The sequence below is a fragment of the Haliaeetus leucocephalus genome, unplaced genomic scaffold (genome assembly GCF_000737465.1).
Source record: "Haliaeetus leucocephalus isolate CR32 unplaced genomic scaffold, Haliaeetus_leucocephalus-4.0 Scaffold240, whole genome shotgun sequence".
Taxonomy (NCBI): domain Eukaryota; kingdom Metazoa; phylum Chordata; class Aves; order Accipitriformes; family Accipitridae; genus Haliaeetus; species Haliaeetus leucocephalus.
In genome coordinates, this window is record NW_010972676.1 from 6,124,732 (window position 1) to 6,150,412 (window position 25,681).

Here is a 25,681-nt window from a genome sequence, read left to right on the forward strand (position 1 = left end):
AATGCTGCTTCGCTATTTACTTCAATATATTTACCAGTAAAATCTGACAGCTGACAGCTTGTGAATGTGATGATTACACCAGATAGAATGCAACTTTCTGAAATCGTGTAATAATATTTTCAGACTTAAGTGATGGTTTAGGAATAAAAACATAAGTATTTGTTTATGAGTAATCTGTCTTGAATATGTTCATTAGTAATATTCCTGAAGGCTTCCAATAAAAGTTATTTGAGATTAATTAGAACAGAAACAGCTAATTTGTCTGCCCGAGTGGTTATCACATAAACCTTGACTTGAAATTGCACCTAAATAAAACAAATATAAACCTGCCACAAAGATGTGAACATGCTGTCCCAAAAGGCACAACCACTTAACTTGTGTAATTGTCAGTACAGTCAAGAAAAGCTGTTCTAAGATTTGGTTTTCAACACCGGATTATACAGCATGTCCAAACAGAGCAAATTAAATTAGGCTGTGTCTAATTTAGACTTCTTCCAATGGCAAGATTACTTTACATCAACAGAAACATTGATCTGCATTAGCAGCATCTACTAAAGATGACAGCAGAGCTAAGAGGAGAATTTAGATCCAATCCAATTTCCCCCATCCTTAAAATAAGACCACACGCAGCTCACTCTCATTGAGTTCAAAGGATACTGCAAACCCCATTGTTCTTGTAATACTCCAATGTTTTCATGAAAAAAATTTGCCTATTAGTCTATTCTGTTCAGCTCATCTCTTCTTGACATAAGCCAAATCTCTCTATTACTGCATTTATTTACAGAGCACTTGAGCAGAACTTTATTACCTAAAAACATCTCTAGCGTCTCAGCGTAATAAACCCTAACATGAAGAGATCAATGTCAGTTTATACACTTCCCATTAAAGTATTCTAACAAAAAGAAAAGCCTTTAAAGGTCTCTGCCATTGAGCTTATTTTAGGATATAAAAAGATGACCCAGAAGGCTTAAGTTTGAAGATTTCCCTGCTCCATCTTTTCAAGATTTCTTTGTACATCACATAGAAGTAGTAGGGGGCTGGGGAGGGAGGGGGGGAAGCACTTTTCCCTGAGGGACCCTCCAAGTCTCTTTTAAGCATGTGCTTCTGAAAGTTGCATCTGCAGCTACCATTGAATTCAGCAGGAATTTGAGGCTGACAGCCAAGAAGAGGGCCTGAGATGGATCTTGTATGGAAAGCAAGGTCTGACTGGGGGAAGGTGTTGCTTTTCTGGGATTAATTTTTTTCACTCTGTGAATGTCAGAATTTGCTTCTCTAAAATTTTCAGTATATGCTAAAATCCAGGCTGCCAATTATTCATCAGTTCTGATCAATGACTCTGTAATCAATAGTATTACAGAGAAAACCAAATTGTTAAAATGAGGGCAGAGTAAAGGACTTGGGCAGGCTTGGGGGATGCAAATAATCCTGACCAGGTAATTCCCTTTTTTCAGTTGCTGCCGAAGGTGTTACGTGCACACAGCAGGCAGATGGCTGTGACCTGCTCTGCTGTATCTAGTTAACAGATCCATGGCAAATATCCCTGAGCTCCTGAGTGATACACTTTTTCATTTCTTTTCAATTTTGAAGACAAGAATTAAGGAGAGGGAGGATTGCATGTTTTTGTTAAAGTATGGAGTCTATATGCTCTATTTGGGGAGGGGGGGGATGATCATTATTGCTGCCTATTCAGAAATAATGTCATGGAATAGAATCACAATAACCACTTCTTCGATCTCCACATTATCAAAATAGATTCAACTTTTCGTCACAAATCCACATTTTACAGTTGCAGAAAAACCTGACAGAAATGGTACCAAGCATGGCAACAGACTGGGACTGAAACATATTTCTGAAATTTGCTGTATTCTGGAGGAAATCACTATATGCTAAGTAGTAGTCTATGAATGTCATGAAACTATTTTTACTTTATTTATTTTATTTTAAAAAGGGAAGAGACTGAGGTAAGAATAAGATCCAAGATGGTCAGCCACAGCTTTTAATGAAACTGGTAGCTAGGTCCAGACTGGATGACTGACACAAGACTACTAACTCTCTATACTAATTTTAATTGAGGATCGTTACCTCGTTGGGGGGGAAATGCTCCTGAACTTGCTTGTGTTTTGAATAACTAACCACCCCACCATCATTCTGGTAAGTCACTGAGACATTAGCTGCTGCACTTGGACAGATTTAATCTTGATCTGTCTTTTTCCTCTGTCTGCACTGTCCCTCCTGACAACACAAACCTCCGCATGGGGTATTTATAGGTGCTTTCTCAAGGATGACCATACTATGCCTTAACTCAGTAAGCAAGCCACAATCAATGAAAGTACATTTTTTCCCTGGGTTAATGGATGTTGTACACATAACAAGTTTTGTTCTGATTTTCTGGTAAGGTGCTGGAGGTGAACTACGTTGCATGGACTTATGTCTCATCAGGCGTGATACAAAAGCAAGACATAGCTGGTAAATGCATCATAGGAATCATGCCCTGTTTTCTTTAAAATTAATACAGGTTTTTGTTGATTAAAGCTTTATCTGCCTAATATCCTCTTTCTTGTGTCCATCTTCTATAAAGAATACAGGTAAGAGGAGGTCAGCTGCTCACAGTTAATTAAACAGCTAGCTGACTGCTAAGTATTATTTAAACTGTGCTAATGCCTAAACTACCTTGTAATGCTGTTCTTGACACCATCAAGCCCCTAGAAAAGGTAGATTCCTCCCCAACAGACACACCACAGGTAAGTATAACAAACAGTCTGGGAGCTAGATGGCAAAGCATTCAAAAGAGCATGTTTTACATAGATGAGAAAGGCACAAATGTATTGTGTACTGAATATTACAGAATATCCACCAGGGATCAGCAGATTGGTGTAAGCTGAAAAAATAATGAAAAATGAGTTTGAAGTAAATGGTTTGCCTCTATCCCACTAGCAAAAAATCTGCTTTTTATTAAGTACAGAGCTTCATTATGCATCTAGGTAATTGCCTGGATAAATCTGGGACAGACAGAAAAGTTAAGAACCATCGGAAAGTTAATTTGAACATTCAGTGATGGCTTAGAAATATTTTCTCCAGTTTTGAAACAGAGGCCTTTCCTAGCAGACAAAAATCCCTCTTCGTCCAAAAATAAGTTAGAAATCATCCAGGAGAAGTGCAGCTGAACAAAAGGTCAATCTTACCTCAGTTCTGTCACCCCTGTTTTGTATCATAAAGAAAGAGGCGACACAATACGTGAAAAGAGAAAAGGCATCAGAAATCCTGGCAGGAAACTGCAGCCAGCCTGCTCTAAGGGAAGAGGGAGAGTATGGACGGGGCTTTTGCCAGAAGAGCAGCCCAGAAAAGCACGGTCCCCACTCAGCAGGAGTCAGGCATTGCTGCACTGGGGACCCACTCCAGACTGCAAACATAACCATCAAATACATACATGTGTTCTCTCCCCAAATTTGCATATTGCCAGTGACAAATAACAATCATTTGCCAGTGTCTAAATCAACCATTATGGGAAAATAATGCTGAATAACTCTGAGATTTATGTACCAAAAAATTTAAACTATTTATTATTATATTCTGTAATAAAGTTGTTCATTACATTATTAATGAGACAATGGCTGAACTGCTTAACATAGAAAGGTGACAATCTGGTGAAAGGGGCGGCTGTTATCAGTAATTACTCGTACATATTTGGGGACTGATTATGAAAAAATCAAGGGGAGAGGAAGAAGATAAATTATATAATCGTGATCAGAAAGTGAAAACAGTGCTGACTTGTAAATAAAACAAGAAAAACAAATCAAACATTCTTCTGTGCTATGGAAAATATATATTAAAAGAACAAAAATATATATGGTCTCAAGAACTAACTGAAACTGAGTGAATTCTCAGCAGATTTCTTTTAAGAGAAAATACAGTACTTCCTGACTTAGTGGACAGTATTTGAAAGGATAATTAAAGTAGCTCATGATAAGAAGCACTGTATAAATACAAAGACATGGGACTGATAAATAATGTACTTATGAAACTGTTTTTTATTTTCTGTGGAACGCATAAAATTTCCATTCATTTGTCATCTCATTTTGTTTCAAGGAGTTACATTTGTAATAATAATTTTACTAAGTACATTCAGAAAAAAACTCTCTGCAACAAGAACAATGCATCATACTGCATCTCACAGGCTACAGGAAAATTATTTTCAGGTACAAAATATATCCTGTGACACATTTTCCCAGCAGGGTATTAGCATAAGTACATTGGAAAGGGGAAGAAAATGCTGAGTTGGGACATGGATCAGAAAAGAATTTAAGTACTGCCTTAACTGTGTTTCTGAATTGGGACCTTAAGCTTAACTTTTTTTGTTGAAGGAGTTGCATGTTGTTATGGGACCTATGTAAAGCATGACAAGATTCATTCTGGATTTAAGATAACTTTAGCTTCTGCAGACCTAAACACAGGGTCTTACTGGTGATAAATCTCTCGATGATTTAAGTTAGCTCTTCTGTAACCATGCAACACCTCTTACTCCAAAGAGATATAGGAGGTCCTTGGGCCAGGGTTACTACTGGTCAGAGCAGGTTTTAGCAGAGCAATGCTAGGTCCTGATTCAGAAATTCTGGCAAATGATGCTAAAGTGAGCCAATCAGTAAGAGAGCATGAGAGAGAACAGGTTTTCCCCCATTCTAACAGTTGTAGAAACCAGCACAGGAGTCAGAGTACCCAAATGCTTCCTTCTGCAAAGGCAGGATTTGCAAAAGCCCATTAAGGAAGGCAGCCTGGGAAATTGCAAAGGAAGAAAGTGAGTGCATAAAAGATGAAGAAATTGGCCCAGAGCTCTTTGACAGAAAAGATGCCATTTTCTCCAGCCCTGCTGGAAGGAATATTTTCCCTTTGGTTTAAAATTAGGCTTCAAAGCCTTGATATTTGTAATGCATAGCCTCATTAAGATCGCTTAACTGTCACTCACAGAGATCCATCCTCCTGTAATCTCTGCATATTCGCATGGGCTTTTTGACATCTTTCCCAAAAGGGCTGAGTACCAGATGCACGGACTGGCAGGCAGAGGCCTGCTCCAGCAAGGATTACCCCCTGGATCACAGCTGTGCTCCTTGAAGGCAGAGCTTTAGCTGCTAACCTGCACTGTGGCATATGCTGAACAATTTCCCAGAGGAACTTTACTAAGCACCCTGTTGTTAGCCTGGGTATCCATTTCAGTGGTGACTATTCTTCTGGCCACCCAAGTGTCTAATGGACCTTCATCAAGCTGTAGCTGAAATCTGAAAATACACATATGTTTTTTAAACACAACTGCGCTTTAATTCCTTTTAACTCTACAGACAGCACACAGCTGTTTTGAGCTAATGGATGTTACTTCTATTGTAAGATTGCTTGAAAATATAACAGATCATATAACGGCAAATGAACAAATACATTTTTATCAACCTCTGAAATGAGTAATTTATCTTCTGAGCTATATACTGAATCATGACACCAAATGATAAGTTTTACCTCTTTTACTGTCAAACTCAATCTCTATCAAGCCCCAAATTGCTGAGAATACAAGTGAAGAGTGAGCTTTACTCCCGAATGAAAATATAAGAAATGCTGGCTAGCTGGCCTTTCCCTAAGTGGCTTTAACCTTTGTGAGGTTTGGCGTGAATGAAAACTTATGGCAGTGTCATCCTCCAACAGTCAAGCACAAGACCCTGGCACAATTCCACTGGCTGGGAAGGTTATCAGTGAGCAGAGTGCCTGTCTCCCCTCTCTGCCCTCACCTCCTTAGTTTTCCTCAAAAAAACATTAAGCGTTCTCTAGTCACCCTATCCCACTCTGCTATTCAATTAAACACATAAATTTCCTTTTATTACCTCTTTTAAACAAATCCAACTTTCCATCATACTGTACAATTAAAACTTTATTTTGTATTAATCCTTGATAAATGATACCTAATATAAAGGCTGACCCCTTGGAACAGGCTAACATTTAAGGCTTTGATGAAAACCAAGCACTTATGACCTATAAAGCAACAACTGTAATATCTTCACTTAACTCATGGATAGCTGGCTCATTTAAAAGATGTCCTATTACAAAACTCAATAATTTCCTTCTGAGTTACTTCAGAAAGATCATGAAAATTTAATAGTGACAAAGGTACCCCTTATGGACGTCCTAAAAACAACTATTCACACCAAAATAGATGCAACACATCAAACATACTTTTTAGGTGTGGGGTGCAACTCCTGGTGCTAGCTAGCCCAGAAAAGATTCTTCAGTAATGTAAAGTTGAATTTACACTCTTGTGGTGATCAGCTTAAGATCTACAAAAATTCCCCTAAGTCTATCTTAAAATAAATATATTTTAAAAAATCGAGGACCACTGATCTGGAAGTAAGAGCCTGTGGCAGAAAAGGAAGTGAAAGAAGATTTATGGTAGGCTAATTTCATTTGAAATAACCTGTTTTCAGCCAGCTGAAGAAAACAGAACCCAAAGGAAATTTAGAGGAAGTAACCTTTAGGTCAATTTGATATCTGTTTCACTATGTGTGAAGAAACGTCCTTCACAAAACCTGGACCCTCTAGTCATAGGAGAACTGATAAAAGTAATGTAGAGGAGAAATTGTGGATTGTCATCCTCAAAAACAACGGACTGTCATGGCTATCATATACAACCTGCAGGGATGGCACTCCCCAACCAGCCACTACAGACCGTCTTCAAGGAAAGCGTGAGGGCAAGAAGGTGGGAAGTGCTCTGGGGCTGCGGAGCTCGGGGATATCACCGTGCAGATAAGACTCCTCCCAGCAGCACCGCTCTCCCGCACCAGCTCTGCACCCCAACTCGCCTCCTCACCTGGGGATTGCTTTCCCTTTCTTCACTCTCTTTTCCCAGTCAAGAAAAGCATGTACCAACCCCTCGCCCCAGTGAAAGTGATGCTGTAACACCAGCCTGGCATGTAGCTGATGCTAAGCACAGACAGACCCAAACTGCTTATTTCTAAGTATCTACAGTTTTTTTACTGGATGAGGCTGACTGATGGATGGGCTGGGAGGATTAGCTTTTAAGGGACAGAATCTCTGACTTTTCCGTCTTTGATAGCACTACACTCCACAAATAGACTTGGGTTTGGAGGGATGAGGGCTCCTTAAAGATTCTGCTCAGCACAAGAAGCATGGAAGCATCCAGGCATGAATGTTTTATTTTAGTAAGTCACAATTTTAAATTGAGAATATTGCTGCTTGTTTTCCTCCTAAAGATTATAGAAGTGCTTGGACGTGATCTAGAGTCCAAAATATTTTCTGACATTTTCTCTGTGTGTTCCTTTATTTGTAAAATAACAAGTAAACAACTTATCTGATCCTTCTGCCAGCACCACCAGAAGAGAAACATTCTCCTGCTAATTTATTTGTTTTTATCTGCCTGTAGTTTCTACAGAAACCAATGTCACCTGTGATCTATCTCTGCTATAACTTCTTGTGGCAGCCTGTTTTGCATTTTTTGCCATAACGTTCCACACAAAATTGATCTGTCATGAATACTAGAAGTGCCACCACATTATGTATCTCCATTTCATAACATGATTCAATATAAAGAATGTTGGTTTTTTAAAAAATCCATACCTTTTTAAAATGGCAAACCCTTGAACATATTTTCAACATAGATTTTGAGTGCTGCATAAGTCATTGCAAAAATTCTGATTAACTAAATGGACAAGAAATGTGGATCCACATCAGTGGGGAAATGGCAGAATATAGAAAAAATTATTTCAACAAGTCTGTGCAGGAAACACCAAGAAACAGGTAACATAAAGCAGAAGAAAGCAAGAACATTCCACAAACTTCTAATGAGAAACACCCAACAGTCATGCACTTAGTCTGAGATTATGTAAAGTAGCTCTAATTATTGATCTCAGTTACGTACCATGTAATTTTCAATTTTACCTACTTTGTAAGTACTGCTTCATAAAGAGGAAGTGGAGTGCAAGCTATTTTAACTCTAACTGTTTTTGAGGAGGAAAGAGGGAGAGAGTGAACATCTGAAGTAAGGTGCCAGGTTCTGCATGCTTAAAAATAACTGTGGGCCAAATTCTCCACTCAGGACTTGTGGCAGAACTTCATTCTTTCTAAAGGTCCAACTTCAGTTGCAAGACACCGCACTGATCACAAGCCATCTATTGAATAAAGGACTTTGGGCTCAAGCACAAAAATTCCATTTCAGGTAATGCCAAAATTTCTTTCCTGAAAGCCTTTGTTCAAATAGAATTTAATCTTGATGGTGGTTTCTTTGAGGACAGATGTGGATAGGAAGCGCCTTTTCCACAGCCTTGCCTCAACTGTGTATCTTATTTTGCATGAGGGGATTCCAAACCATACCTGTCTTCTGCTGGGAAATTCCTAACCCTGTGTAAATGTCCTTCTCCCAGGGCCAGGGTTATACTTCTGGAAGCATGACAAACACATATGATTGGGATGGGATGAGGGAAATGGGACTGCTCACGCTTCCCTGTAAAAATAAATTCAAGAGAAAAAAACTGTGTGTGTGTGTGACTGAATCATAGTCACGAGAAAATCCAGAGAGCATGGATCCCACTCTGCATAATCTACACCAGATCACAGCTACAGTCCCTTGTCTAGCCTGTCTCCCTGATTCCAGCAACCTCGGTATCTTTTCTTCATGATATCATACCTTCCTCCACAATTGTCTACACAGCATCCTTCCAGAAGATGTGCAGCTGAATTTATTCTGGCAGAAGAAGGAATTGATCACAGTTAGTCTGTTAAACTAATAAAGAGTGAGCAGCATCACACTTCCTTTTCCTCTTCTGATTGCTTTTTTAGAAGACAAAGAGAGAGAGAGCCCTGCTTGGCTATCTGAGAAGAGGCCCTACTTTCAGCAGAGTATTCCAAGCCCTGGATAATACATTGCACAGAGCCTCTCTCCAACTGAAGAAAATGACTGAAGACTCACCTCTCTCCCATTTTCCTGCTGGCTGGTTTAAACAACCGTAGTCAACTTATTGCATCCTTTAGAGCCCATTCTGAAGCAGCACCATACTTTCCCCATGAACTGTCAGGGAGCTTGAGGCATTGTAGCCACTCTGAAGCATTTTCATAGATCTATTCCCAAGCTGAGCAAAGCTAAACCAGTGTCTGTGAGAATCAAACTGACTGCTGCAAACATATACTATAAACACTTGATTCTGCAGATCCTAGTTAGCATAGATGTGATAGGAAGAGTTCTAAGTAACATGGTAGGAGATGAATGCTCAGTTTAAAATGAAAATATTTTCTTTCAGTGTTTCTTTGTCATTTTCTTTTGTAGCATCAACAAATCCTACTCCTAATCAAGCACAAGTTTTACTTCTCCTGTCTGATGCAGAAGCAGCTGGACCGTGTTTCTTCGATGAGCTCTCACCACCCCTAGACCTCTAACCCTTTCTGCCTATTTCCTTTCTCCTGCAACAAATAAAGGAAAATGGATTTTAGCAGCTTTCTTACTCAGCCCCAGAGCCAGCCTCCTGACTTCTCACTGCATGGGCAATATCTACCATCTGAGTATTTCCACGCACAACTGTGAACGTGATTTCACCACACATTTACCACATCTGTTCTTTCAGGTTCAGGCATAGAAAAACTACCAACCTCTCTCCCCATGGCAGACTTCCAGTTAGTACTGTGTTCAGTCTTAGGAATTGCACGTGTGAATTATGCATACCAATGGGCATATATTTTGGCACACCAGTTTAAAAAGTCAAAGAAAGCATGTAGAGCCTAAGGTCATAGCTGTTGTAAAGCAAGCTTCAAAGATACCCATCACAAGTCACTGAATAAACAGCAATGGAACTTGTCCTGCCTAAAGAAAAATGAAAGAACAATGATTAATATGTTGTAATGGACCTTTTCATCCTTATCGCTTCCAGACTGGAATGTTATTTCTGGCACAGAGATTCTTGGTCAAGTATGAAGAGTCATCGATTGGATAAAGTGCTTGATTTAGCCCATTTTTATTCTATTACAGAGTGACAGAAAGAGGTTTTAGACAGGAATAAAATCAATAGGGGGAAAAAGCAGAACTTGGCAAAATAGCTATAGCTTGAAATGAAAATTATATATTTGTAATGTTGAATTTTAGGGTAAGGATTAATTAAAAAAAGAACTAGAAATCTACTGTCAGGCATCAAATAAGTATGAAAAATATTATATTATTTTTAAAAAGTGTCCTTTATCCTTATCCTCTCCCCTACAAAAAAGCTTTGCAAACTGGTGCAAGAAGCTTCTTTGACATGAGTTGTCATACAAGGGTTCCTCCACAGAAGTACCAAAGCAGCAAGGCAGCATGTTTGCTGGTCACCCCATTCCCCTTCTCGTTATGAGACTTGGGTCCTATGTGACCCAGGAGACTGGCAGGTCTGCACTGCACTCCTCCCTTCCCAAACAACAGGACATGGTACATGCCCGTCCACAGATGATCCATGGAGAAGAATTATCTTGACCACAGAACTAGTACAGAAAAGGGGCCGGGGCAGGGGGGACAGTTTCCCTTTATGTGTGCAAAATCACAGCAACACCTGACAGGCTGAGGCCACATTTCTGGTCATACATCTGAGGTCGAGAGTGTTCTCTTCCTCTCCAAAGGTTGTTAATTGTTATTTATGTGAAATAATATTACAAGGTCCAGGTCAAAATTAGGGCCCCATAATGCTATACACTCCACATACCTGCAATCAGGCACTTTCAGTGCCTTGAAACGTTCAAAATGTATTTTTTTAAGGAAATTAAATTAGAGCAGTGGTAGAGGCAGTGCAACATTAGCAGTTGCAATACTCTAGGACACTTCTCACTATCATTTACTAAACAAAATTCTCTATGAAACATGTTCTATCCCAAGTGCCATTAATCTACAGAGTTAAATAGCTGACCTTTTGTGCAGAGCACATTACAGATGTTTCTTGAGGCAGGATTTAAAGATGGAGATGATTCTGACTTTTCAGATCACCCAAGGAAGAGCATTCCTTTTGGTATGGGCAGATTAGCAAGAACAAAGCTAACTGGATATTCCTCACACTGAAATACATGGTGGGAGGATATGATCTCACCTGGAGCACCAGAAAGCAGTCTGTCTTTAAAGAAAAACAAGAGCAGTAAAAGTAACATATTTCTATTAATGAAAAAATCACAGCCTGGTATGGCGAGTAAGTTGGCATGGTCCCTGTGGCAGCCAGGGTCCACTGTCTTACGGACAACCCTACTTCGCCCACGCAACTTCTCCCTACTAAATGTGGGTAGCAAAACTGCACTATGACCTCTGCAGGTTTTTCTCCCAGCACTCCCTAATGGGGGCTTTCTCCTACTTGTCTTCACCCTCCCTTGCACACCCAACCAGAACCGTAATGCTTTGGCACAGGACCAGCAAGGTAAACACTCTGCCAAATGTCAAGATCCTCAGGAAGAGTCAACACAGGCTTATTCTTCCTTCAGTTCTGTGATCAAAACTTCCACAGGGAGACTGATAAGGCAAGCAGACTGTTATTGTTAACTACAGCAAGTAACACATGGGGTAGATTAATCTCCACTTTACTCCAGGGTAACTGATAGCCTGAGTCAAGTTGGAGAGATAGGAAAATTAGTTTCTTTCTTTGCTTAATATTACATTAAGTTTCTTGTTCATCAGAACAGGAATGCAGCTCACAGGGGAAAAAACTACTTACTCATGACTTAAGGAAGGGGATATATGACAAGTGGTAAGGTCACAGGAAAGGGTGGAGAGCACAAATATCCCATCAGTTGAAGAGAGGAAGGTTTCTAGTGAATGCACAGAATTGCTCAAAAATGGAACCACTTGGAAGCAGAGACATATTTGAAGGACTGCTTTTGCCCTTTCTTCTAGACTGCACCTCAAAGCACTGAGAACATTTCATTTTCCTCCACCTAGTTGTCTTCATTAACTGAATTTCCCCATACGCACAGTCCTCTGTCCTGAGAGCTCACTGTACAATCTTGTACCCTTCAGACACAGACTCTTCCCTGGGTGAAAGAGGACAGCTCAGAGGAGCGCTGCAGTTCGTCACACTCGAAGGTGAGCGGAGCCCAGCCCCAGCTCTTTGCATGACAAAGCCTTTGTGCTGAGATGCCATGGCTTGGTCTCTTTATAATACATTTGCTAGCGATTTTCTGCCATCCTCCTCCTCCCTACACTTCTCCTTCCACCTCTTCCAGCCCCTGTCCTCCAGCTGTCCTTTACTGGAGGCCAGGGAGACTTTAAGGGGTGACACTTTGTCCTGCCCCAGCAACTGCATAAGTAAATATCACCAGTCTTTCCTCAGAGCACATAAGAGTCCATATCACAGGCTCATTTCATTGTGCACCAAGGCCAGGGCCAAGGACAAACTGCTTCTTTGTAAAATAGAGACCCAGGGGAGAGGGGGGAGAGGGTAAGTCAAGCTCTTATTGAAGTCAATGAGCAGGATCAAACCACTAATCTGGGTAAACAAAATACAGAAAATGACACTGATTGCAGATTGGCTTTAACAATGAATAATTGTGCTTTGATGTGCACATAAATGTGATAAAAAACAAGGCAATATATTCAAAACAAAATAAAGGAAAAAATACAAAGAGATATTTTACAACTATGCTCCATTACCATCTATCCTAATGAGATTAAGTAGTAATTGCTGTGTCAAGAAAAAATATATTAGGCTTAGTGAATGAAAGATCATGATAGGATCCCATTGTATTATAGGCTCAGGTCTAGCTGGAGAGCAGCGATGGGATTTTTCCAGCATTGCACAACCAATTTTTTTTAATTTTATTTTATTTTTTTAGTATCAAAGGCCTTTCCCTGGAAATGCAATTCTTAACAATAAAAGCATTCCTCTTTAAACATATCTGTAAGCCCTGCTGAAGCTAGCTGCAGGCTTGTCATTCTTTCACTTTAGTACAAAAGTATCTTGAAATCAGTAGTGTTTTAAGCAAGCTTTTCTGTCCTGTTTTCTTACTGAGGATGCAAGGTTTCTAGTAGTGGGGGTTTTTTTAGGTATTGCACTTGATCATCTCAAAGTGCAAACTTCAATACCACCTAACATTAATGAAAAATGGATAAAAATAGTAGTTTGCTAAAGTTATTTGAACTTGCATTGCCCTGAATGTAATACCAGTTTGTTTAGGCTCATAGGCTTCATAGAGCCTTTAAGAACCAGACAACAATATCACACTAGAACTCAACAAAAATTAAGCAATTACACTTTCAAGGTACCTTTGAAAGTTTGTGCCTTAATACTTTCTTGGACCTATACACTGGATTTAAGATGAACAAAGGACAACAGCTGAATTGATACATTTTCTATAGCAAGAGAATACTGGATTTCTTTGTCATAACATTAAATTGCATTAAGACAAAAATAGAAAGTGTAGAATTAAATAGCAGGTAGAAAAAATTCACATTTCCTCCTTGATCTCTTTGTTACTGAAATCTTTTAGGCAGGTGAGAAAATAAATTGGAACCTTCTGAGACACTTCCATGTAGAATAATCTATTCCTCAGAAGGCTTGGTGATCATGTTAATGAGTGGTGATGTTACTTACATCAGTAAAGTAAATGCATTTTGACTGTAATGGAACAATCTCTCCGGCATGTGGTGATGGACACTAGTTGTAAAGTTCACCTTAAGACATATCCTAACAGCCCATTTGTTCGAATCCTGCGTGTTGATACAGTGTCAGCGCAATGTAAATGTGGAACACATTTCTACCAGTAGCTAGCTTCAGGCAGCAGGAACAGTTTGGAACAGAAAGGCCTGAGGAAAACAGAGTCGAGCTGGTGCAAAAGATGAAAATGGAATTTAGGTTTGGTCTTCCTTATTTAAGGGACCAAAGCAAATGAGCTTCAGTGACAAAAGAAAATAGAAGAGGAAGAAGCAGAGACTGCTTCTTTTGTTCCATTAACTCAGCTGGCACTGATGAACTCACCCCTCTCCCATTTTCCTGCTGGCTGCCTCTAAACAACTGTACTTGACAAATCATGTCAGCAAGTCAAATCTCATGCCTCCTGCATGAGGCTCCATCATTTGATCCAGTACAGCTGCTGCAGGTTTTGTTGCCATCTGCTCCTTGCTAAGGGTCCATGAGACAACAACCTCTTCACTGGCATAAACAGTGGTCTGCCAAGAGCCATCATGCTGCATGGTGGTGAAACCCAGCACTTCTGGGCTATGAAATACCATATGAAAGAAAACCAGTCTCCTTATTTCTCGTTGTGGTCCCTTCCTCCTCATGCGACCATGTCTGCTCTGTTGTGGGAACCCACCTGTGGAATATCACCTCTGGGAAAAGTAAGCAGGAGTGTCCTCTTGGGGACCTGCCTCACTGTACTGACATCCCTTTCAGGAGGTGCTGCATTAGCTGTCCTCACTCTCATACCTTCAAAAGGCAAGACTTACAAACTGCTGAACTCACTCATCACAGACTGTAGGGGAACAGCAACAGGCAAGCTGAACACTCAGATTATAAAGGTGCCCTAGGTGCAATTTAAAACACAACAAATTAAAACACCTGCTCACTTATTTGTTTTAAGGTAGGTATTTCATGATTAAAATATCACAGACAGACTAAAGAGCCAATGCACCTTCAGTCAGCAGTATGGTACAAGGTGGGTGAAGTACAGCTAACTGCCGCAGCTGACCCAACCAAGAACTGTAAAGTTGTTTGGGAAAAAACAATCAAACAAAAAAACCCTAAAGATTCAGGGTCATGACAACAACTGTAACAAAATAATATATATTTGGGGGAACGATACCTAAACACTCTTAGTTGCTTATATACCTTTCCCTAAGACACTTACATGATTTTCTATTTTTATGCACTGGTAATTGGAGTTTATGATTTACATATTACTCTGCAGTAGAATCCAATTATAGCAAATCTACAGAGAGACTGTATTTATTTCAGGAGAAGGTACTGAGGAACCATGTCAACACGTAGCAACATAATGACCTGCTCACTTTCTGGCTTTCATGCAAAACATTGTAATGATCAGGTTTCAGACACTGCATGAGGATACTTAAGGATGAGCTATAAAACCATTCCACATCTATGTTTGTTTTATTAGCAGAACCATTTCTGGGAAAAAAAAGGAAAGCAAATGCTGATCCAGCTGCTAATTCTGGATAACTCTTTTATGTCACTAACTGCATTAGCAAACACTACTTCTTGTAATCCTTTCTCCATCTCCTCCTTTCTCCATTAAGTATAAATTTCTTGTCATTTCCCCCATCAGCGCTGAAGCATAATTATAACTGATGTTAATTGCATAGGGTTTACATTCCATGTAAACTCAGTTATGGAGAAGATAGTTTGTTGAGGGTAGATTGACAGATGCTATATAGTAAGAGAATGAATAAAAAATAGAGAGGTCATACACATTCTGGGACAGGCCAGGATGGAAGAGAGTAAAATATATTGTTTTACAGATAACCACTCGGTTTATTGATAAAATGATCACAAGTGCCAATCACCTTGATCTGAGTAGAGTTGCTCATATGCAATTGCTGCTCAAGACCACAGCTATTACTAGTGCTCATCAAATCTCAGACTCCAAAGATCTGTTTCTCACTGGATCAGCTACTGCAAGTCACCCTGCATGCATAATTTTATGGAGGTAAATTTAACAGGACTATTAAGTCTGCTCTGAATTAAGATATGCTTAGCTGATTTTCTGATGGACTTTGTGTGAGCTGAGGTTACCAAAGCTACTGAGAAAATGTAGGGATCCAACACCCCTCTTCATTTTGAAAACTTCAGGTTAATGACTTGAATATTTCAAAGCTTTCCTTCCTTGAGAATCTACTGTCTTCAGGAAAATATTTTCACATGCTACTGTTACATTTTTTACATCTCTCTCATCTGTCTTCCACAAAAAAGGCTGGTATGATTGTTCTTCAGTCAGTCATTGTAACAAGCTTGTGCTTGATTAATTAATAACCCCAGTAAAGGGTAATCAGGGAAGTATGCTACTCCCCCTCCCCTATTTGAAAATTGCAGTTCAGCGTCGGCTGACTGCAAAGCCAGATTGAACAATGACACTTTGAAGTGGATAAACTCTCTGTGCTCTGTTGCAGAGTAGCAAAATTAATCATGTTACTCCTAAAAGCTCTGTTATATCTTTAAAGTATCAGAAAAAATACAGTATTGTGAGAAAACTAAGTGCTGTTTCTCTGTCTCTGCCAGTAGCTTCTCTTTCAGTGTCTTGATAAAATTAAGGTCCTGTAACAAAGAAGGCAAGGGAGCATCTATGGCAGGATTTGCTACCACTCATGAACAGCTGCATGCACTCTAACTTCATATACTTTTCCCACTAAAATTGTGCATCACTGAAAGTGATGCAAATAACAATAAAATTGCATTCAGAGAGACTGTAATATCCTTGTAGGCAGATATATTTTTCTCCCTGAGACTGATGAGAAATGACTATAAAGTAAAAACCTGCTTAAATTCTATTACAAAAAATCAAAACCAATGCTGCCAGCTAACCATTAACTGAAAAATAATGAGGGCTAATGAAATAGCAAGAGTCCAGATCTTTCAGTGCTCAGACAGGTCTCTTAAGGGAACTGAAAATGAATTAGCCTGAGTTTGACAGCAGAAAAAAAGGCACCTAAGACATTGGAAGGTGAGGACGAGGCTGTCAGAGAACAGATTGACAGACAGCCTTATAAGAAAAAGAGTAATTTAGGGGTTAGAGAATAAGTCAGAAAAAATGTTATAATAGTTAGAAATAATTTTAGAAAAGTAATGCTAAGCAGACTCTTTTATTCCAGCATTAGAACTATTCAATGGCCCTGTATCATCATGAAGAGGCTTAGAACAGATGATCATAATGGTCCCTTCTGGCCTCAAAATCTATGAGTTTATTAAAACCATCCAGACTATATGCTGCTGCAATTCTATGTTACCATTTAACTCAGTAAGGATTCTTCCTTTTCTGTGTTACATAAAGCTCATCCTACAGAGTTGCTAATACACCACTCCATTTATTTGCTGTACATAGGTAACAGGATGGTCCCAACAGCTGGGCTTGGACCTCCCAGCTGCTTAAAATAAAGGTCCAGCAAAGACTGCGTAAACTGATACAAGGATCTGTGGGCTATTAGCACTTAACCTCAGGACCCTCTGATGTTAGCCCTGCTTTGTGCAGGGGATTGGACTAGATGAGCTCCAGAGGTCACTTCCACCTGCATTTTTCTAAATATCTCAACCAACAACTCAGTACAGGAGCAGCTAAATGAAGTATATACTTCTCTATTTCACCTGAAAGTGGTATCACTCCGCAGTTTTACTTCTGCATTTATTCAAAACTGACCCAACCTGAACAGTTAAGTACCTATCCCCAGATAAATCTGGTCAAGATCCACAGGCAGACAGAGTAGCATGCCAGTCCTCTAGACAGTTCCCCTTCCACTCGCCACATTTGGAGTAGGTCTAAGGAACGAAGCCTACACAAAATGTATTTGTAATGCCTTTGTTTTAAAAACAAATGTGGTCAGAGGAGAGATAGTATCACTGCCATCTGTAGTTTATACAGCAGGCGAGTAGTTAGAGGACTTGCAGGACTGGGATGTTAAGCCAAGATCTCATGTCTCCTAGGAGAGCAGTGTAACCCCTGAACGACAGGCTGAGAAAGCTTCATTCCCACCCCGGAGGCTGTGGCGCTGTGCAGGAGGTGGTGCAGTTTATGGTGTCAGAGGACATGCAGGATGGAGCAGAGTCCTGTTATCAGGGCCCTCAATTACTTGGGGCAGAATCACACGTTCTGATGCTTGGACTTGAATGGTTGGCACAAAGAGGAAACAGGAACCAGGTCCAGGACACAGGGAAAAACAACCCTGGTTGTTCTGGCTCTACAGAAGGATATCTAATAAACCTCTGTCACAGAAGTCTGTCATTTCTAACACATCTGGATCTAGGCAGGACAGCAAGAGTCCAAAAATGAGAAAAAATATGAGTCTAAGTCTACCTTACATTAAAAACACTAGGTAGCACCAGGTATTCTGATTAGAGCAGGCTCTGTTTTGGATGAGGTGCAGGCAAGGATGCATACACATTCAAATTAACAGATCCTCACTAGCACAGAGTAGCTGTTTGAGAACAGACTGAGGCCTTGGAAGGATCAGCTCAGCACCTTCCAAGAAAAATAAACGGAGTACCAAAAAATACAGTGCGTACAAGTCTCTTGGATGAGACCCGAGAAGACTAAGAAAGGCAGGTCCTTTCAGCTTAACCTCTTGTACTTTTGATTAGAGAAGAAGTTTCCATCAATGTCTTTGGTTAATAATATATCCTCTTTCACTAATGGGGCTCATTCACTGCTTTTTTAGTGTCTACAAGGCACTGCTTTTCAATGTGTACAGCACGTGCTCACAAAATGCCTTACAGCCAGTTTGATTAAGAAATGACAAGATATACAAGGCTACTCCTTGTTTATGATACATGCCTCAGTCCAAGCCTATCTGCATCTCTGAATTGCTTGGAACAGTTGGGATCATTAAACAAAGCTCAGAAACCCTCTTGCAGCATACAGGGAGCAAAAAAGAAAATTGAGTAGGTATAACCTTCTTTCAGAATTACTGCCCCACTTTATGGCTATTTCAGTAACTCCTCTACCCATGGCAGTTTCATGCTTATTAGAAAGGTCACACCAATAAGCTCAGCACCTTTTATTCAGATTCATAGGTCAAGACACCTTAGCTAATTGAGAGTCCACCTGGATAATCTGCTGGATTACTTATTATTTTGTATAAAGCTATCAGATGTTGCTCCTGAAGAAGATTATTGCAAAAAAACCTGAAATAAAAACCTAACTATTCTCTTTAAGCACTCAGACACCTGCATGAGATTGTTATTTCCAATAGTTCTTGGAATTAGCTAATACTGCCATATCCTCTACCTGGGAGGTTCCAGCTAAGAGCTACTGGGTATCCAATCCTGGCATGCACAGTGTTTCCAAGGTCCAAATGTACAAGTGGAAAAAGTTCTTCCTGCTGTGTGTTCCAATAAACTGGCAGGGAGATTTCAGTCTTTTTTGGTCCCTTCTCAACACAAAAAAACCCAAGGATTTTTACAGAAGGAAAAGACAGAGCAGAAGACGGGACATACAGTTTGCCCTGTCTACACTGCACTTGTAAGAGAGGTGCAGAAGGAAGGTGGAAGCATTACAATGATCCACATGTGGTGCTGTTAGAACCAGCGTGTTTTCTAGAAACCATTGCTTGCCAGTTGTGCAATGCACTCATTGCCTTCTCTACAAGGCTTGCAATAATTTCTGGAGCTGACATTGTTGGGATTCATGGTGTGTAAAAAAAGCAGGGGAAAAAACCTGAAGATGCAAAAGACTTAGTCTATCCCTGTTTTGCAGAAATGCTAGAAATCTCTATGACATCTTGCATTCCCAATCCCTGAAATTAAGGCCTGTCATCTTTTATTTGTCATCTTACCTGGCAAATAAAAACAGCAATTACTTTTAAGAGCATAAATGTGAATGGCAGCACCTGAGATAGAGCAACATCCTGGGTTTTCCAAAGTTCCTCTGAAGGAAGGACCTGAAATACAAGCAAATTCATGCAGATGGGGTGGACTGGCTTTCCCCAGAAGTGCTCTCTGCAGAGAATTTCTACACACAGAATACAGAACATGCACCCCTGAGCGATTACTTCTCCTCCCTGCTCCCCTCTTTTTGGAGCACAGCCATGCCTTGCCCTTTCTGAGAGAGTTTGCAGGATGCCAGTACAGACTCAGAACAGTATTTCAGCCAGAATAGGACGTATGGTAGATTTGATATTCACTGCCAGAAGAAGGAAAAAATTAAAAAGCCAGGATTATTCAAAGTTATTAATTTTGCCTCATGAGTACAATTACTAATCACTGGGGGAGGGGGAGAACGGAGTGAAAGAAAATCAATGATTCTCAGCCTGCAACATGTGGGTAGTTTCCACTCTCACAATTAGAGTGGCTATGCCAATACCTGGTCTAGCATTTGGGTCAGCTGATACATAGTCTGAGGTTAAAAAATGTCAGCATCTGTACGGGCATAAGCAGCTTTCCTCTTCATCCTCTGCCAGCCATTCCCACCCCTGCACTATCCCCACAGCTGCTGCACTGCCACAGGTTTTGGAGCCCTTTGATATTTTTAATCCAGATCATTCCCTTATCTGGTTTACCAGGCAGCCCTGCAAACAGTTGCATCAATACAATCAAGGGGGATAAATAAGATGATGACTAAATTATTATTTGTGGGGGAAAAACCCAAAACAAACAACAGCCAAAAAAAACCAGTTACCAGGGATTTATGTGAGGGAATTGCTGCCCAAATTTTTCATTAAATGTTTATGTTGAAAGTTTTGAATGAATACTAAAGAAGTTTCATTTTAACAATTCCAGGTCATTACATTTGAAATTATTACTGGGGAGCACATCCAGCATGCATCCACAGCAGAAGTTCACTGAAGTTAGGGAGTAGTCCTGAGAGACTTGTTTTCCCCTTTAAAAGGACATTTGTTTTAAAAGGAAGATAAAAGATTATAAATAGTGCAGCACAAATCTTCAGTGCAGGAAAGAATCAATGCAAAATCTCAGATAAGGTCTGCAAATTGCAGTCACGTGCATCAGGGCCAAGTCCTACTTGCTGTTACACAACAGTCTTATTGAAAAAAGCAGGATTTCTCCTGTGAGAAAAGGGGATTCCAGATCTTAATTTAGAATATCTAGAATTAAGTTAGCAGCAAATTATATATAATTAGAATTTTATTGTCTTTGAATGTATCTATCATTACATTTATCCCTGGTGGACTCAGAGATTCCAATTTTCGGCAACCTCAAGCCCTTTCAGTGCTCCCCCTGACTCTAACAACAGCAGGACTGGATTCATGTATAATTAGAGATAATAACACAATGGGGCCATGCTAGAAGTGGGAGCTGCATGTTTGCTCCTAGGCCAAACTCAGCAGGGAGAACCTGACATGCACATGGACAGAAAGCTCTTTTCTTAAGGATACCAGGTGTTGCAGATAATAAAATCTCAGGCAAACAGCACAGACTGAATGCTGGCCTTCAGGTGATGGTACTATGAAACTAGTGGGTATCACATGTGCACATGTGTGGACAGATTAGGTTTTTTTACAGTGTCACAATACTGAAATCATGGGAGACTTGTGAATGGACTCCCTGGAACTAAAATGAGGGTCAGATGAGGACAAAGTAGAGAGCTGTTCTTTTTTTAACAACTTGAAAGAACTAATTCTAAAAATTAAACTATATATCTATGAGAAAAACGAAATATTTCAGAGTAAAACGTTTTCATACAATATTAATATTTAAAAGAATCTCCTGTGATTATTTCCACTAAATAAAAATATCAGAAAAAATGTCTCCACCTGAAACAAGTTCTGAAACATCATAAATAAAAATGTGTTCATGGTGCTTAATGTTCTACCTTAATATAAAAAGAGAGGAAATGCTAATAAAGCAAGCTCTGGTCTATGGATAAAAATACAATCTTGCTTGATATTTCTATATCAAAAGTACATGTGGCTCGGTGCTAATTCCTGTTCTCTCTGTTAAAGGAACAAAAGTGTGATTATTGTTAGAATTTATTTCTAAATAAAGATGAGCTGCTAGAGATGCAGGATGTTCAGCAAACCACATTTCAGAAAAGAATTCAAATCACTGTGGTTTTATTGCCTTTTTTCCCCTCTTAAGTTAGCTTAGACTGACAAAACATTTCCCAAGACAACACTGGAATACAAGGTGATATTTAGTTAGATCTAACTCCATCAGAGCTGGCGTCTGCTTCCATTGACTTTAGTAAAAGTGCTAACTAATTTGTAATTTAACCTTAACATACAAAGCAAGGTGCTCGCATTGCATAAGCTCTGGAACAATGTTTAGGGATGGTGAGGCTGATTTACAGTTAACCAAAACACCAGAGAACCCAAACTGGTGTCCCCCTGGGGCATTACTGGGTAACTAGATGTTTGACAGTTAGCATTTGTATCCACAGATTCACTGCCTTAAGAACCTGCTCCCAGATGTTTTTGTACAGTATACTTTGGACTAAGTTATTTTAAAAATGTCTCTGTTCCCTATTAGAAACGCCTACAATAATCTGTCAATAGCATGAAAGGGTTCTCTTTTTTTGCATTTGCATTTGCATTGTTTAATTAACTTTTTTCAATATACACAACATTGCTCATGCTGTGAGATATATGGGAGGTAAATCAGTACAAGATAGCAGTTCTTTGTCTCTCCTGGAAAGGCAAATTGCTTCTCTCAATTACAGTTTTTCTTCCTGGCTGGACCAATACACACAACCAAGAATTAACTTATTGTAGATGTAAACACCGTTGTGCATCGCTGGTGGGTTCTCTGCCCGAGTCCCAAGATTTTGGATTTTGTTGCCACCCAGCTACGGAAAGCAGAAGCCATTGTCCCTCACCATCTAATCAAGGTAATAATTACAGGCAGTGGATCTGGAGCTAAGAAGAGGAAAAAGGCTTTTCAATCACTGCCTCTGCATTTCAATCGAAGCCCCATGCTGTACAACACTGGAGAACAAGGTGTAAATCAGCTTAAGAACATAGTTCTGCATTCAATGCACTGTGGTTTACAGCTCCCAAATGACCTTCATCTATCTTCCTTAGCTGTAGAGGTGTATAATTGAACTAAAGAGAGGGTTGAATAATGAGGTTGAGAGTGGCAGCTCCACTGCTGTTGCTTAATAGTGTACCAGCCTTGCACTTTGTTTTCTGATATGTAACAAAATACTGTAGTGGGTCCAATTCTTCAGGGTGACACTTGATGATAGTCCCTTTTTTAAAATAGAAAAGAGCAGGGATTTTGCAGGCAAAAACCTATAAATCTTCAGCTGCAACTAGGCTCCCAAAAATACAATTATATGAACCATTTTCTATTCAATATCTGCTCACAAAAGCTCAGAGAGACAAATTGCAATTATCTGCTCTTCTTTCAGTCATGGAATCTTTCAATTTTTTTTAACTTTTAATCTTTCTTGTGAAAGATTCCCCTCTCAGCTCAGAGGAGTACAGCATGACACTTTCTAGCAAGACTTCTGCACTGGGACCTTGCCGGAATGAGCAGAGATGGAAGTCTCTGACAGCAGCCTTTCAAGTGACAAGACCTTGTTTTCAGATCACGCTTTTCCTATAGTTATGGGTGCTGGAGTCATCCTTTCTCTGTGTTGGTAACGTTAACATTAGAGGGCTGCAGTTTTTTCAGCCCTTCTAACTCCTCCTTACCACCAGTTCATTACTGATAACTACACTGGAAAAAAGGTCTGGCAGTCCAATAATGCTGGATCAATGCAAGATGTCTCCCCAGTCAAGTGGCTGTTAAAAGCAAATGGTCCTCTTGTGACATTTTTGTTGATCTCATGGACACTAAAAGACTTACTCATGCATTTACAGCACCAATTAAGCAGTCAGTCTGCTAACTGCCTCCCTGTTACACCAACAGTACCTCCAAGTCAGTACAAGATCTGAGGAGCCCAGAAGAATCTGGAGCAGGGGTTCCCAGACCGCACAGAGGCAGCCCAGAAGCAGCCAGTGTCCTCCGTGGACCCACCCAGTGGGAGCAGGGTGATGGAGGTGCCAACTCTTGAGCCAGCAAGGGATGCCAAAGAACAGAAGGAACGTCAGATGCAGCAACTGACTCCTGGAGAGGCATCTTTCCAGGCTGAGGAAGCGAGTTACAACCTACTTTGCTCACGTTTACATCTTGTGGGGAGAACCACTACTCTTCATTCCCAAAATCACCTCTGCAAGACCCCAGGAAGCACTGTGGCAGTGTTCCCTCCCAAATCTTCATCAGTCCACCTCACATCTGACAGACAGGACAAAAAAATGACAAATTGTATTGCCTCCAGGATTTTCACTTACTTATTATTTTACTCTCCTTCCCTCCCACTTTTGCTGTTTGTCTACTTGACTGGGCAAGTTTATTCAGGGCTGTTGGGCTGGCATTTTTCTTTTGCAGTGCTCACACAGACCACAGGAGAGAAGCACTGCTTTCAAGAGCCCTGTAACTGACCTCTTATACAATCTGATTTCTCACAGTTTCATCAGCAGGGTGATGCAGGTGACAGCAGTGAGGTAAAAAGGGTCTTGGAAAAGAGCAAGACTAAGTCCTGTTGTCCAGAATAATGCCAGGAGGTAAAAGTCATTATGGGGTTTTAATGCAGCAACATTTCCTAGAGTGAGAGGCATATACACTTGAGAAACATAGAGTCACAAGGAAAATAAACCACTGGCCATTTGGATATTCCACAGGAAAATCTGCCATGCAAAACTGGACTTCAAAAACTAAAGTAGATTTAATAAATAAATCACCCAGTCTGGCTTTATAGAAGTCACCATTGATTGCTAAAATACACAGCTTTCTGAAAGTAAAAAAAATTGGACTTATCAAATTTATGTCTTTCCTGGCTCTAGTATTTCAAGTTGCCATTCTTCCCATGCTAAATACCTCCAAGAATATTAAGTGGTCATCACACCCATGTACCTTAATTGTACTTGTAGAAGTAAGCTCCAGTTGGCTTCACTTGACTCATATGTTAAATTTTCTTTAAAATAAAATAATGGTACCAAAGGCTGCAGCTGTATGAAGTTGTACTGTATGAAGTTGTAAGTGCTGTCATATATAAATGTTTGGGACATTAAGTAATAGTGAATTAAAGCCTTTAAGGGCAGTCTGATGTAAGTACTGACTTAAAAGAACAGTTCTCCTTATTTTTAATTGCCTATTGTTTGCAAGCAAAGGTTGCCCTGTCTAGTCCTGAGTCTTATCTAAAACACAATCCTGAGCAAACTTCCCTCTTACTGAAGACCAGACTGATGTAACGGTTTTGTCAAGGCTGAATTTTTCCCCTTCAGAAAGGGCAGCATTTCTGTTAAGGTTTAAATGCAGCAAAGAAAGCTGAGAAAATACAGAATGACAAGAGTTACAGCTGCTTCTTCACTGTAAGGCAACTTGACCGATGCAGCAAAGGCTGGTATCTCATTTGTGATATGGGATGTGGCTTTGCCACATATCTGAAAAATCTCATTAGAGAGAAAGTAATAAAGGTGGTAACACTGTCCCTTGGGACTCTCAGCCTTTAAGTAAGTACAAGAAACCTGTCTAGAAAGAATAAGGTAGGAAGCATTCGTGACTTTTTCAATTTCACACCTCCAGTACCTGCCTATATTGGTTAAACACGATACCACACTCCGAGCCTGATGATCTCCTTGCATTTACTCTGATGACTGACTCTCCTTTATAGGAAAGCATTACTGGATATTATTTTTCAACAGGCTAACACTGACACACCTGGCTGGTAAATCTGCCTGGGAATAATAGAGAAACTGTCACTTTTCTGTCTAATGGCTTATATTACCATAAAGAAGTGCAGAGGTAAACATTATTTACCTTTGGATATCTGCTTGTGAGACAGATTCTGCTCTCAGCTTTTCCCATGTGAGTTTGCCACAACACCCTTGACTCCAGATCAGTGGAGTTACTTTGGATTGACACCAGTTTATACCTGAAGTATGGGCTGTGCCTGTGGGCTGCTTCCCATCAGCCTACAGCCTGGGGAGGACTTCAGAGAACTGAACAGAATAAAATCTCCCATCCCTTCCTTCATCATCACC